The 15014-nt window shown below is 42.8% G+C and overlaps 1 pseudogene across 1 annotated transcript in view; it reads left to right on the top strand.

Moving 5' to 3' along the window:
• Window positions 1–10276, top strand: part of LOC308324442 (coatomer subunit zeta-1-like) — a 10689-nt pseudogene extending 413 nt beyond the window's left edge. The window contains exons 2-10 of the transcript XR_013966221.1: window positions 16–85; window positions 207–290; window positions 1230–1321; window positions 1503–1558; window positions 2290–2367; window positions 3080–3131; window positions 4791–4829; window positions 6391–6423; window positions 7030–10276. The product of XR_013966221.1 is annotated as a coatomer subunit zeta-1-like (transcript). The remainder of the gene's footprint in view (window positions 1–15; window positions 86–206; window positions 291–1229; window positions 1322–1502; window positions 1559–2289; window positions 2368–3079; window positions 3132–4790; window positions 4830–6390; window positions 6424–7029) is intronic.
• The last annotated feature ends 4738 nt before the right edge of the window (window positions 10277–15014 follow it).

The following is a 15014-nucleotide window of genomic DNA, read 5'->3' as shown; positions in this document are numbered from 1 at the left end:
GTCATTGTGTTGTAGGAACCGTCTCTCTACACAGTCAAAGCTGTTCTCATCCTGGACAAACGATGGGAACCGACTGCTGTCCAAGGTAATGACATGTTTATATTCATTTACATGAAGCATTTAATTAAAGTATTACATCACCACCTGGCAATGGCAATTAGTACTCCGGACCCTGACCTCTAGGAGGCGCTGTGTGTGTGTTTCAGTACTACGACCCTGACCTCTACCCGTCATGAAGGAACAGAAGAACTTGAGAGGAATGTCCTTCAACAAGACGCACAAGGCAGACAGTAAGACACGCCGACTTCAATAAGACACGCCCACTCCAATAAAACACAAGGCAGACAGTAAGACACGCCCACTCCAATCAATAAAACACAAGGCAGACAGTAAGACACGCCCACTCAATAAAACAGAAGGCAGACAGTAAGACACGCCCCCTTCACTAAGACACGCCCACTCCAATAAAACACAAGGCAGACAGTAAGACCTGCATTGTACTACAGTACAGATCACACTAGCTCAATGTTCCCGACCCGAGGCTAACGCTAGCTAGCTAGCATAGCCTCCAGGCTATGCTGCTAGCGTCAGCCAATGACGTCTCATGTTGTAAGATGATCGCACGCACACACACACACACACAGAGGAGGAATCCTCCTTTTGTTTAGACACCTCCTGCATTCCTCCTTTTCTCCCTCGCCCGTCTTCCATTTCTCCTGTTTCCTCTCTCTCTCTCTCTCTGTCTCTCTATGTCTCTCTCTCTCTTCTCTCCTTACATGGCGTCTTTACATTTCTTCTCTATTCTTCCCTTTCTCACGTTTCCTCTTGTCCTTTCCACCTTCTTCGTGTCTCTCCGTTCACATCCCTCATCATTGGAGGGGGGGGGGCAGGGGTCTGGGGGGGGTGGAGGGTGTGGGAGGGGGGGGGTCACAAAGTAGGACTTTAATTAGTTTCAGTCATGAATAAAACTAAAAGTCACCAGCGTTCAGACTATTCCTTTTGATCACCTCCACTTTGTTGTAATAGTAACCGTGTGTTTAGTTGACAAATCAGTTGTTTTGTTACTGTGAAGATGATCAAATCCATGTATTTATTTACTTTTGCTCTCTCTCTCTCTCTCTCTCTCTCTCTCTCTCTCTCTCTCTCTCTCTCTCTCTCTCTCTCTCTCTCTGTGTCTCTCTCTCTGTGTCTCTATGTCTCTCTCTCTCTCTCTCTCTCTCTCTCTCCAGATGAGATAGCGTTTCTAGAAGGGATGACCATAGTGTATAAGAGCAGCATTGACCTGTTCTTCTATGTGGTCGGCAGCCCCCAGGAGAATGAGGTGCATGCACGCACACGCACGCATGCATGCATGCACGCACGCACGCACGCATGCACACACACTCAGGCACGCACACGCCCGGAAGGCATCGTTCAGGAGACTCTCTCTCTAGTTGATACTGATGTCTCTCTCTCTCTCTCTCTCTCTCTCTCTCTCTCTCTCTCTCTCTCTCTCTCTCTAGTTGATGCTGATGTCTGTGTTGAACTGCCTGTTTGATTCTCTGAGTCAGATCCTCAGGTGGGTAGAGAGCACACACACACACACACACACACACACACACACACACACACACACGTACACACACAGTGTGTGTGTCACACTGCAACACCCTCAGCTTGCTGCCATGGTTGTCGTGGTAACCATGTAGCATGTTTACAGGGAGTCGGATTGACAGACAGCTCTTCACATTGTCTCCTACGGCTGGAAGGGGCCGTTGCTATAGTTACACGCTGCTGTTATCAGCCAATGACCACGCAAGGTCCATGCTCATTATGTCTAATGAGATAGATTACGTCTGATCTCCATAGAGCAGGGGTCCGGTGACCCCAGGGGCCCTGGAGGGGGTTCCAGGTGGTCCGGGGACCCCCCAGGGGTCCTTGAGGGGGTTCCAGGTGGTCCCCAAGTGGTCCAGGGACCCCCAGGGGCCCTGGAGGGGGTTCCAGGTGGTCCCCATGTGGTCCGGGGACCACACAGTTTGTAGCAGTACTTTCGACCGCTACAAACTGTAAAATGTCAGTAATGACTACTTGTGCCTGATCGGCAGTGGTGCCAGATTACACATGTATACATAGGAGCATTACCTTTAATCCTCCCAACACTAAAACATATCGTCATTACGTCACCATCGAAAACCATAGCCTGGAGGGACGCAACGTTCTGATTGGTTTGGTTCAAAAACAGACGACAGACGGTGAAAACTTCAAATAAAACGCAGCAGGTCTTGAATAATCAATATGTTGTAATTGTAGGAAGAACGTGGAACGGCGCTCCCTGCTGGACAACATGGACGGGGCATATCTGGTGGTGGATGAGATTATCGATGGAGGGTAAGAATCCACCAATGAGAGACAATGTACTGAATGATGGAGGGATGAATACAGCCAATGAGAAACTTTGTACCTGTATACATTGTAAATAAATACATGAATAAATACTATTGTAAATAAATACACAAATAAATAATATTGTAAATAAATACATGAATACACAAATAAATAATATTGTAAATAAATACATGAATAAATAATATTGTAAATAAATTCATGAATAAATATTGTAAATATATAAATGTACCAATTTCAAAAATATTACCAGAACTTTCGTTCAACTTTGACCCCTCTATCACATGGAACAATTTTTTGGGCGTAGTGATATGGACACAAAAATCTGACCAGTCTGAAACACGTTGTTGGCAGTCTAGGAAGAAGTTAAATAAGTCATTGGCAGTCATTGACGGCAAGTATTTCATACAGCTTAAGTTAAACTATTTGGAACTATCCCTTTAATGTCCCAAGAAGATAGCTAGCCTATAGCCACCCAGTCTGCTGCACTCTGAGAGAACAGAAACTAGCTAGCCTAGCCACCCAGTCTGCTGGGTGCCATTGTCGTGGTTGAAAGCACGGCTAGAAAGCTGTTTCAACCAATCAGATTGCGTCCTGTTGTATAATTTATAATGATTCATATCGAGACATCTAATTGGCTCCCCCTATAAGGTCTCTCTCTCTGATTGGCTGTTTTTTTGTGGGTGTGGCCATGCAGGGTGATCCTGGAGAGCGATGTGCAGCAGGTGCTACAGAAGGTCAACTATAGGGTAAGAAACCTGTCAATCAACACGGGGCCGACCAATCAAATGAACCGAAGCATCCTTTTGATTGAAACATTCTGTCTGATCATTGGTTTCTACTTCTCACCTGTTTCCTGTTTCCCCTTTTCCTCTCCTCTCCTCTCCTCATTTCCTTTCCATATTTCCTTTCCATTCCCCTTGTCCCGCCCCCCCCGGTCCCTCCTCCTGCCTTCCCATTGGTCCAGCTGGTTTCAGAACAGGCCTATGGCTTCGTCCTGTTTGATTACATCACTGGTGACGGACAGACAGACAGACAGGCAGAGGGTGAGACAGACAGACAGGCAGAGGGAGAGACAGACAGACAGACAGGCAGAGGGTGAGACACACAGACAGACAGGCAGAGGGTGAGACGCACAGACAGGCAGAGAGATAGAGACAGACGGGGGGGGGGGGGGGGGGGGGGGGCTGCATCCTAAACCACCTACCCTTTTCCCTCTGGACAAAATGTGACCAAATCTGACTGAGGGCTGCCATTGGATTTTTTTTTAATTTTCCTTTTTTTTCTTCATAATGTAAATAGTATCCCAGGTGGCACACTTTACTACTTAATTCGATGGAAATAAGTGAATTATCACTAAAACCCAACACCCCATTGAGGGCTTATATTAGGGGAAATTGGCTGCCCCGAGTCTGAACCCATACTCTGAAACGCCGCCTAAGCCAATGGGAGAGCCTCCTAAGGCCTGAAAGGCTGCAAACGCTGGAAGAGTTAACTCAGACTCTGCAACGCCGCGGTATAACTTAACTTAAGCCAATTAACCTCAGGTCCTTCAATAAGGACTTATAGGAAAAGCTAACCGTGCTGACTAGCAGTCAGGTGGGAAATTTCAGATTTTTGAAAGAAAAACAGAAACAAAACATATTCTCTTATGTCAAAATGAAGATTTACATATTATAGTACATACAGCCTCAGATAGTCCAAAACGTAGGCCCTGTGGCAGCCATTTTGAAAACTGGCTGCCATCTTGAAAAATGTAGGAATTCTGTGTTGCCTGAGGTTGTAGTAGAGTCACAAGCAATATGTTCTGTGACCATCCTCTGGCAACAGTGTTTTGATGATTGATTTGACCTCCGTGGACCCTTTATAACAGATGTAGCCTCCAGGTCCCTCGCAAAAACCCCCGGCATTCAAAATGGCGCACGGCGCCATAGCCAAAAATGAACTTTTGATCCAGATGACCTATAGATAGATTGATATATCTATCAATCTATCTAGGTCATCTGGATCAAAATTGATTGATAGATTTGGGCCAGATTCCATTTGCACTTTTCTTTTTTTTCTCCACCAGTTTCCCACCTAACTAATACCAGTCTTTACCAGGCTGTGATGTCATGATGTTAGAGACTTACTGTAACTAACTATGATGTCATGATGTTAGAGACTTACTGTAACTAACTATGATGTCATAATGCGCAGACAGACAGGCAGGCAGGCAGGCAGGCAGACAGGCAGGCAGACAGACAGACAGAATGCATGGAGTGAAGACGTGCATATTAACCCTCACTAAACCATTAACGTTTTGAACACTGTGTGTGTGTGTGTGTGTGTGTGTGTGTGTGTGTGTGTGTGTGTGTGTGTGTGTGCATCATTGTAACATGTTGAATCTCTCTTTTTTTGTATTACAGGCGGACGAGAACCCACTATCTGAACAGAGTGTAGCACAGGTGACACACACACACACACACACACACACACACACACACACACACACACATACACACAAGGGACTGATCGTTATTTATCAAAAGTTGTTATGGTGCAAAAAAAAAACTAGTATGCAAAAAAAAACTAGTATTAGTCCATTCTGGGCGGGAAACTCCTTTTGGTGTTTTAAACATTATGTTATACTTTAGCTATTGAAAAATAGCAGATCTGCAAGCTCGTAGTGCGGCATTTTAACACAGGCAGACTCTTCACATACTAGAGCATGTCTGAAATAAGTGTCGGAGCTGAAATCGATGTAAATATGAAATAAATTCTTAAACATGTAGCTAGGTGTAACGTTAGAGACCACAGAAGACATGTAAATATGAAATAAATGCTTAAACATGTAGCTAGGTGTAACGTTATAGAGTCCACAGAAGACATGTAAATATGAAATAAATGCTTAAACATGTAGCTAGGTGTTGTAATGTTAGAGTCCACAGAAGAAGTGAACCTTTCAAGCCTGTTTTCTCAACTCCCTGTTTCTCTGCAAGACATTTACTCTATAAGTAGGAATGCACAATTAAGTCGGTAGCATAATCGGAACAGGCCATATCGGTATCGGAACGGTCGCAACATAATACAGATTATTTAATCGGTTTTCACCAGAAATAATATAATGGGCTTTCACCAGCCCTATGGGGCCTAGGCCCCCCTATAGGCTTGTTTCCATTGTGGTCCTCTGTATAATATCGGAATCGGTCAGATATGACCCTGAAAATAATCGGAGACTGGATATCGGTCATAATTTCATAATCGTGCACCCCTATCTGACTATAAGCCATGTCTCCAAAACTGGCGGGTCAAACCGAACAACCAACATGTCCATTTGAAGCTATGATTCCCTGCTTTCACGTGACATGAGAAAGGGTAATGTTACCTAGTATAGTGACTTGGTAGTACCCGGGACACTCCGCGTGGTCCCAGAGGTGGGCAGGGTGGGCATGGTGCCCGGGGGGGAGTCCAGAGGGCGGGGTGCAGGTTGGCGCGGTGCAGCAGACGGTCCTTGAGGTCGTAGTGGAAGCTCTGTGCGAGGCTGTCCTGGAACAGACCCCCTCCTCGGCACAGGTGGTCCGAGAGCTCCGCTCTCTGCCCAGACCAGGAGGGGTTCACCCAGGACGGCCCGCTGTCGCCTGCTGTGCACGCACGCACGCACGGTGCATTAATAACGATCAGTCCCTAACACTGGAAATCTCTGTTACCCCCGCAACCCGATTGTGAATAAGCGGTTGAAGATGGCTGGATGGATGGATTGATGGATAACAACCGTACTGCCTCATGTATGGATAACGTGTGTGCTCGTGCATGCGTGCGTGTGTATGTGTGTGTGTGTGTGTGTGTGTGTGTGTGTGTGTGTGTGTGCGCATGAACTGTTCTGCCTGCTTGCGTGTTCACTTGCTTTTGTGTCATACATACTTGCATGGCTGCCTGTGCAATTAATCTGTACTTGCAGTGTGTGTGTGTGTGTGTGTGTGTGTGTGTGTGCGCCTCTCTAACTGATGTTGTGTTTAACCCTAACAGCACATTACTGACAAACTGGCTTTGACTACTAACGTGAGTTCTGCTGTGCACACACACACACACACACACACACACACACACACACACACAGCTTTTGTCCCCCATTAAGTGAGGTCCATGCGCCATCTGCTGGCGGAATACAGTATCACATTTCTGCTCCAACCTGGAGGATTGTCTTGGATTCTCAGACTTTTTAAAAAGATTAATTATTATTATTTATTATTTATTTCAAAGTATGATTTTCATTTGACCTGCAGGCGTTCTCAACGTCTTTGGCTGGCTGAGGACCCCCTGGGGACCCCCGAAAATGCTTTGGCCATGTCTCGCGCTGCGAGCTTGTAGATCTGCTATTTTTGAAAAACCCGTGAAAATGTGTCGCAAATCATTGACTATATATATTCTTTCAGAGCAAACGTTTTTAACCAAAATCTTTGCTTCTGGGGAGGGGGTCCCTGGAACAACATATTTACATATAACATATAGTTTTTGGGGGTCCTTGGCATGAAATAGTTTGAGAACCACTGATATAGAAACATGGGTTTTTTTAATCAGAAAACTGTTTGGATTTAAGAAGACATTTGTAGAATCTTTTCTCAGGTCAAAATGGGTAATTTTTTTTCTCTTCTCTTCATTATGCAGGTTTTTCATTCAGCCAAAGAACAGATTAAATGGTCCATCCTCAAATGATCCTGAACCAACCCCCCCCCCCCCCCCCCCCCCCCCCCCCTGTTTGGATGAATGGCCTGTCAGTCAATCAGATAGGACTCTTCTGATTGGATGAATGGGCTGTCAATGGGAGGTTACACCTAGTTAGCCGCCGTCTGCATGAGGTCAAATGTCTCTCAGGGTCACCGTCCTGTAAATATCCTGTCCATCTAGACGGTGGTTTTCAACCTTTTTCACATCAAGGCCCGTTATTTATTCTGCATTTGAGTCACGGAGCCGCCATTTGATGACATTTAGCCTCTCAGACCCAAAACTAAAGAATATTTTGTTGTCGTTGTCGATATGATTTAGTCCACAGTTCCATGCTGTATTGATGTTGGTACCATTAGGAGAGATAACATGATGTTGGTACCATTAGGAGAGATAACATGATGTTGGTACCATTAGGAGAGATAACATGATGTTGGTACCATTAGGAGAGAGAACATGGTGTTGGTACCATTAGGAGAGATAACATGATGTTGGTACCATTAGGAGAGAGAACATGGTGTTGGTACCATTAGGAGAGATAACATGATGTTGGTACCATTAGGAGAGAGAACATGGTGTTGGTACCATTAGGAGAGATAACATGGTGTTGGTACCATTAGGAGAGAGAACATGATGTTGGTACCATTAGGAGAGAGAACATGATGTTGGTACCATTAGGAGAGATAACATGATGTTGGTACCATTAGGAGAGATAACAAGGTGTTGGTACCATTAGGAGAGATAACATGATGTTGGTACATTAGGAGAGAGAACATGATGTTGGTACCATTAGGAGAGAGAACATGATGTTGGTACCATTAGGAGAGATAGCATGATGTTGGTACCATTAGGAGAGATAACATGATGTTGGTACCATTAGGAGAGAGAACATGATGTTGGTACCATTAGGAGGGATAACATGATGTTGATACCATTAGGAGAGAACATGATGTTGGTACCATTAGGAGAGATAACATGATGTTGGTACCATTAGGAGAGATAACATGGTGTTGGTACCATTAGGAGAGATAACATGATGTTGGTACCATTAGGAGAGATAACATGATGTTGGTACCATTAGGAGAGATAACATGATGTTGGTACCATTAGGAGAGAGAACATGATGTTGGTACCATTAGGAGAGAGAACATGATGTTGGTACCATTAGGAGAGATAACATGGTGTTGGTACCATTAGGAGAGATAACATGGTGTTGGTACCATTAGGAGAGAGAACATGATGTTGGTACCATTAGGAGAGAGAACATGATGTTGGTACCATTAGGAGAGAGAACATGACGTGTACGTAGTGAAAATGTGTTTTTAAAAAAAATCATTTTTAAGGGATATTAGTTATTATTAAGGATAATAAAGTAGTGATCACAGTAGGTGATGATTTTATTTGACCTCATGTGAACAGACAGACAGGCAGACGGGCTGGCAGGCAGACGGGCGGGCGGGCGAGCAGACAGACGGACATTTATAGATGAAGTTAAGTAATTAAACCCCACTTCCTTGTTTTGAAGGAATATTCCACGGCAAAACGGTTGGTCAGTTAAAAGAGTAGGAAGAGACTAATCAAAACGATGTGTCAGGAAAACGTTACGCGTGTTTCCGAACTTTACCGAAGTTATCGTTACATTTAGAATGGAAATAAAGTTACTATACTGCTAATAACCTGGGTCATTTAAATGATTAAAGGTATATTCAGTGCTTTCACTTAATTCAAATATCACTTATTTTTGTTTTGTTTTGTTGTGATAATCCTCCCTACTATAGAGTGTGCTGCTGACCATATAAGGAGTTCCTCCCTGTCCCCTGCAGTTAACCCCTGGGGTCTAAATACCGTAGGTTTTCGTTTTTGGCTAGGTGGCCCAGCCTTCATCCAATCAGGATAGAGAGGGAGGGGCCTTGTGTGTGCGCGTGCTGTTGGCCTGTTGGGAATCACTGCTAGAGCCGTACAAATCGTCTCTCATGGGGGTCCCTGGCATTTACTTTCAAACGGGGGTCCGTGGGCTGATTAGTGTCAATTTAGGGTCCTTGACGTGAAAAGGTCTGGGAACCACTGATCCATACAGTAGGCCTACTGTAAGTGGTTAATGACACGATAATTGTACGTTAATGACATGGATGAATAATGAGTTACTTAATTAATTAACTGCCAATTGATGAATGTTTTAAATGCACTACGAGAGCAGAGAGAGGGAGCCATACATTGTATCATTATTTTACCATACATTGTATATCGTTACATTTTGTATCGTATATTTTGTTACACTTTAGCAGGTTTCTGGTACTATTTAATTTATTTGAATTCATGTTCAGTCTCGTTTTGATTTATTTAATCTCCAGAAGACATCTTATAATGATCATATTATGAATATTAATATACTTATATTAATGAATATGATCGTAGTGTTAGACGCATAATATAGTTTTAATATAATTATAATGTTTTATAATAATATAACACAAGGTGAAAGTTACACAAAAGTGTCTGAGTGAGACCACGGTAAACACCTATACATGTTTATTACATGTTTAGTACATGTTTACCAGTGGTGGAAGAACTACTTCATTACAAGTAAAAGTACGGAATTGAAAATCTACTTAAAAAGATACTTAAAGTACTAAAAGTAAAAGTACTCATATTGCAGAATGTCCCATTTCACAAGTTCAAAATGTGTACAAAGTCTATTGAAAAAGCCGATCTACAAGCTCACAATGCGTTGCGACGCATTGTGAGTTTGTAGATCGGCTATTTTCAAATGGCCAAAATGTAGGGTTGAAGTGGTTAATGTATGTTTTCTAATCATGGGGATCTGAACCAACTACTAACTAAAATATAAATTCATAAAAAGAAAATGTACATTTTTGTCAATATATTTTATTAATAGAACGCCAACACATGTTTTTTTGTTAATATATATATATATATATATTTAAATGAATTGGAAATCCAAAGAGAAGACTGAAATGTTTTTGTTTAATGTTGTATGTTTTTTTGCAAAAAGATAGAAAAAAAAACAAAGTAATTTTGGCATTTTGTTGACTTTTACTTTCCTTATTTCTGTATGTTGTTACTGATAAATAAAATTGTTTGTAGCCTATTACTTTTCTGGATTCTAGATTGAATTTGCTTGTTTGTGTTTTCATCATTTGTATTAAAGCACAAGGAAAACTTTTTTCAACCAAGGTTCATGTTTTAGGTTATTAGAGAAAGTAAAAGATGAGTGTTAATCTTTTTTCATTTGCTGCTTTCGTTTTAGGGCTGTTAGCTGTTTCACAGGGGGGAATATAATATAATAGGCCAAGCAGAGATAGATGCAGGACATGGAAACGTATTTCTGTATTCTGGGTTATCTCATGCTAAAATCTGCTGATGCCTATATTGATTTTATTTTTGTTGAACTAAGCAGTTTTGTTTTGTATAACTAAGAAAGTTACTCTTCAAATAGGTAGGCATAATAATTTAAAGCCTCGGCTTTAGCCTAGACCTTTTGGGTTAGCCTACATATATGTTTAAAGCACTGTGAATAAGGACAGTTTATTTTAAGTGTCATGAATGGCGGACTCATACCTTCTCATCAACGAAGTGCTGTCCCATTCCTTTCACAACAATGTGGAGCCCTTGCAGCCTCTCACCCTCAAGCACTTACAGCTGACGTCACCAAAGTCAATGAGGGTTCACCCTTTGTCAGACTTCTGATTGGTCCCCGACTGACCAACCAGCAGGCTATTTCTGCCTTGTTCCACCCTGGTTCCGTATTGTTTATGTTGAATTTGATAAAACGTCATTTTTTGGGAAGAAAACTAAAAACAAACTTGATATGCCCTGCAGTCACCATGCTGGGCCTGTGATGTTCCTTTTTTACTGACACCAAGTTTAAAATAAGAATTGAACGCACAGAATATCAAACTGATAAACATGTTATTTCAATGGTAGTGGATGGAGAGAGAGAGGAATGGGTGCGAAGAGGGGCACAACCATGCTGGGCAGGACTTGACAAAGGGTGAATTTGGGATTGGGCCTTTGTTTCAAGTTCTGGTAATTAGTCTGACTCAGGACAGGTGAGATCAGGTTGGCATCAGCCATCACACACACACACACACACACACACACACACACTGAGGACAGCTCACAGCTGGTGTGGTGGTTGGACTCAGCCATCAGCCACAACAAGACTGTGAAACATATGGCAGGTAATCTGTCCATTTAAAACGTTACGTTTTTATATAAATTATTCATGCATATTTCACTGTAGCCTACTATATCTGAATAACATGCAGAACCTGTTGCTCTGGTCTCTACAGTATACATGCCAGGAGTTAGCTTTATTTCTCTAAGGGAAATATGCTATCTGTGGAATATGTCATGCTATAAACGTTAAGGGAAGTGATTGATTGTAAATTGTATTAACAGTATGTATAATGGATACAGTTCAATGAAGGTAGGTACAGGTCAATACAAAAACTGCTAAAGAGGATAAAACCAGACGGGGGGGGGGGGGGAGACTTGTTTACATCCAGGGTCCCGAGTAGTAAAAGTCCTTACTTTGCACGCCTCCTAAAAATGGACGACAAAAGTTGAGAAGAGCAGAAAAGGGGAGTCTCAACATGTTGGTAGTTTAGTGCAGATATATATTTCTAATCGTTGGGACTCCCGTTTTGTTGCTCTTCCATCCATAGGTGAAGGAAAACTGTGTTTTGATTGTTATTATTGTCATTAAATCTAGGAGTGAGAGGCATGCTGTGCAACACGCAGTGCAACACCGCCATCTGGTAGCCAGCGGCGGCCATAGCAGCATCTGGTGAGACGACTTTTTTTTTATGAAGTAAAAGTATCTAAAACACAAGTTCAGAGTTAACTTTTGGTACCTTGAACTTGCCATTTTTAACTATTTTAAAACATTTAAAATTAGTTAAACTAGCCAATCTATACATCGACACGTTGTTAGCTTGTAGATTGGCTATTTGTACTATTCTTTTTAAAATAGTAGGTTTATGGGTAAGGGCAAGGGGTAAGGGGAGGTATAGCAAGATATAGGGCGATATGTATTTAGGACAATCTCCATTGATTGGTTTCGATTGAAATATTTATTAAGTTTGCAGAATTACAGTACATTTCAAGCACAAACTCAATACAAAGACTGTTAACTGTGAGTGGACGACCAAATTAAGCATTACACTTGTTTACAAGAGACATTTAGAGACATGTACAAATAGACACTTCTATATAGTCAAAGAACAGAACAGGAATTCATCATAAAGGAGGTAAAAAGGGAAAATAAACATATACAGTGAGGGGGGGATTCAGATTTTACGGGGGCCAGTTTCGAATTGCAGCTGTCCATAGGTGCCCTTTGAGAGCGGTTTTGAAGGAGTCAATTTGCATGTCTTAATGACTGTTGGTAGGGCGTTCCACATTTTTGTGGCATATAATATTTTGTTCCCTCCCTGGAACAAAATATTTCCAGATGGGGGTCGGCGGCCAATTACATTGAGAACGACTGACAGAAACATGAGGTTTTTCAGAAAACTGTCAGAATTCAGAAGGCATTTGTAGAATCGTTCTCAGGTCTAAATGGGTTAAGGAAGTATCTAGATAGGTACATGGGTATCTTGGTGGTGTATGGAATCTTGTGGACCAGACCCATTGCAAGATGCTGTATGTCGCCGACCCTAAGCCACTCCAGCCTGTCACAGTGGGCAAGGGTGAGGTGTGTTCGGCAGTAGCCTGAGCAGCGTTGGGTCGATGCGGTGGTCGTTGGTGTCTCTCTAGTTGTCAGTCTTCACGTCTCGTAGGAAGTCGACGGATGTCTCCAGGACTCCGTCGACGGTCAGCTGGCATGTGAACTTCTTGTTGTGGTCGTGCTTGGTGATCACCAGATGTTTAACACATCCAGACCTGGAGGAGATCAGGGTCGTTTTCTCATCCAGCCAGCTCAGAGTGTGACGTTCACACCTCGCCCCGTGTTGAAGCAGAGAGCATCTCAACGTCTGCACTGTCCCACTGTTTGCTCTGGTGATGTCGCTCACTTGCAGTACAGACAGATCAATAGTTTGAACATCTCCATGTTGGCTTCCATCTGTGTTGAATTGTTGACGGGAATAACGACCAGTATCTCCAGCTGTGACGTCTGTTACAGTCAGAGAGCAGTTAGACTCCAGTCTCATTCTGTCTTTAGAAGGGTTTAGTTCAGTCTTAATCAAACCGTGCTCAGCCACAGTAACAGCGTATCTTCTATATTGTCCGGCATGAGTCCATGTAGTATATTTACATTCTGGACCATCAGGTGACAAGTTGTTAAAGGACAGATTGACAGTGTCTCCAGGTCGTCGGTACAGGTCCACTTGGTTCTGCGTGAGGATGTTGTCGACTCCAATCAGCAGAATGAACAACAGCTGAATCATTCTGACCAGAACTCTTTTGGTGTCTCAGTCTTTCTGTCTGTCTCAATAATGTTTTCAGTGGTCTCTCTGATCTGTCCGTGTGTATCGATCCCTCTCTCTCCGTCTCAGTCAGAAGACTGATTAGAAAGCGGTCAGAAGTCGAGTTGTTGTTGCCTCTGAACAGAGTCTGAGAGGAGTAATAAATAATCGTATTAATCTTTAGCCCTTGCTGAAATGTAGTCGGTAGGTCCAGGCCGTTGTCAGTTATCCCAGTATGTGATGGTAAAGCGTGTGCAGAAACATAACATGAATGTTTCAAATGAAAGCTAATCCTGTGTGTTAAAACGTCTGGGTTTCCGAGGCTAATCCTGTGTGTGTGCTTCCTAGCTGCCTTGACGGAGTGTCTCTCTTTCTTGCAGTCAATAGAGACCAAACCATTTGCTTGCAGTCAGCAGAAAAAAGTCCACAGGAGTCCCAGATAAGAATGGAATGGAATGAAAGGAATTCAGACCCCTGAAACTGTAAAGAGCTATATTTTGAACTGGGCTGTGAGAAGTTAAAGGAAATGGCACCTATTTGTGTTCAACCATATAGAACTTTTAATCTTGTGTGTAAAGACGCATCACAATGCTGTACAACGGCTATTTTCAAAATCATCTTTTTCAAATACTTGTATTATATTGGAAAACCTCTGAAACATTTGAACTACACAAATGTTGTCAGAGGATAAATAAATCTGTTAGTTTGGGGATTCTTGACATGAAAATGTCAGAACCAGTGGTTTTTAAACGTCAGGAAGCAAGACTAAATTATAAACTACACTAATAGAAACAAAATAAAAAAACACAACTACCAATAATAATAATTATTATTATCATAATTTCTATTCCTCCATGTCAGGACTTCTCACGGTGCAGAGTGCTGCTGATAGTGGAGGCAAAACGGCGTTTCTTTGACGGCACAGAGCCGGCGATGTGGAGCTCTCCAGTGCAACATAGATCGATCTTTTAAACAAGGCCTCCCCAGGCTCCGTTCAGCTACCTATAGGTTAATACTACTGCGTTGGACCGGAAATGTGGCTTTTCAAAATAAGAGCTCGACTCGAAAAAATGCTGGCGTGGGGCAGCGGTGCATGGCCTAAGGGTTAGAGTAGTGCCCTTGTTGCCGAAAGGTTGCCGGTTCGATTCCCCGGACGGGCGGTAAAAAACTGGGTTGGGGAAGTGATTGTCATCACTCACCCAACACCGCTGAAGTGCACTTGAGCAAGGCACTGGACCCCCAACTGCTCCCCCTGGAGCTGCTTAGTGGCCAACAGTATAAGACTGTGGCTGGCTGGCTGGCAAATGGACCTGTAAGGGTCCATTTGGTTCCATGTGTTACACATGTGTTACACTCTCAGAGTTACAGACCTGTAAGGGTCCATTTGGTTCCATGTGTTACACATGTGTTACACTCTCAGAGTTACAGACCTGTAAGGGTCCATTTGGTTCCATGTGTTACACATGTGTTACACTCTCAGAGTTACAGACCTGTAAG

Source organism: Protomyctophum bolini (genome assembly GCF_963924005.1).
Source record: "Protomyctophum bolini genome assembly, chromosome: 11".
Lineage (NCBI taxonomy): Eukaryota > Metazoa > Chordata > Actinopteri > Myctophiformes > Myctophidae > Protomyctophum > Protomyctophum bolini.
This window is presented reverse-complemented; position numbering and strand designations above follow the sequence as displayed.